Raw genomic sequence first — 1,475 nt, 5'->3', positions numbered from 1 at the left:
GCAAATTAATCGTGAGCCAGTGATTTTTTTTACTTACCATTTTGCAGCTTCTCTCTGAAATGTAGTTTGAAACCAAAGCCACTTTATAGAAAAAACCAGCACGGGCATACTTGACAAACGTTAACCCAGTGGTTCTCTCTGTGAAGCCCTTGGGGCCCAGCCCGCACCCCTACAACTGCAGGAGACTTCGAGCGTGGGCCTGGTGCTTTTGAGGGGCTCCTGGGTGGAGGAGCCCAAGGAACCCAAGGTCATAGCCATGCTGTATTTTTCATTTATCCATGATATTTATGCATTTAAATTCAACCTACATACACTGGGCACAGCCTGTGTTAGGCACTCAAAATTTCGGAGGGTAGGGTGGCCAGGGGAGTGCTGCTCTGCCAGCTGGTGCAGAAGTATGTCCCTATTTTAACAGCATAGACAAGCTGGGGTGCTTGGGGTGCACAACCCCGGACCCCTATTCTTCCACTTCTGCCCCAGACTCTGCTCCCATGTTTCACGGGATCCAAGGTGGTGGGGGAAGCAGCTGGGCCATGTGCTGGCCATGCCAAGGACCTGCCCAGGCTCTCAGAGCAACGCTCAAACAGATCAGCTTGGCATGACAGCTGGCAGGGCTGTCCCAGAACCCTGACTTCCCCAGCTACACCTGGTGACACACCTCCCTCCAGCCATCCTTCACTTCCTCCTTCAGGGCCTGGCCGCCTTCAATTTGGTGATTCCCATTTGCAAGGAAAGGGATTCTGTGACAGTGGCTCAATGCAGTCGTCTGAGTTTGTCAGACCTGAATCCTTGAGTTTCACCACTGGAAAGTCCCCTGACATTAGGCAATCCATAATGACATGACCTAAACAAGTGGATAGCCCATGGGAACATCATTACCTTTAAGGACACCCCATTCCACTTCTCAATGGATCTTGTTAGAAACTTTTTCTCGGATGTTCCCCTTAGTCATTTATGGGGCTTCCTTGGTAGCTCAGTTGGTAAAGAATCTGCCTGCAATGCAGGAGACCTTGGTTCAATTCCTGGGTCGAGAAGATCTGCTGGAGAAGGGATAGATTATGCACTCACTCCAGTATCCTTGGGCTTCCCTTGTGGCTCAGCTGGTAAAGAATCCGCCTGCAATGCGGGAGACCTGGATTCAACCCCTGGGTTGGGAAGATCCCCTGGAAAAGGTAAAGGCTACCCACTCCAGTATTCTGGCTTGGAGAATTTCATGGACTGTATAGTCCATGGGGTCACAAAGAGTCAGACATGACTGACTGACTTTCACTCACTCACTTCACTTAGTCGTTTACACCCACACATCCTTAGGGCAGTCCCAACCAATGTGCCTCCTTTTCCTTGGAGCATTTCAAGTGCTAGAAAAACAGGACTCAGGTGGGCAAAACAAAGCTGCCATCACTTCCACAAACCAATCACATGGCCCCGCCGCCATGAGTGTAGGACCAGTGTCAGCCTCTGTCCCTTCCATCAAA

Source organism: Bos mutus, chromosome 11 (genome assembly GCF_027580195.1).
Source record: "Bos mutus isolate GX-2022 chromosome 11, NWIPB_WYAK_1.1, whole genome shotgun sequence".
NCBI lineage: Eukaryota > Metazoa > Chordata > Mammalia > Artiodactyla > Bovidae > Bos > Bos mutus.
The sequence above is the reverse complement of the archived record's forward strand: the minus strand, read 5'-3'. Positions refer to the sequence as shown.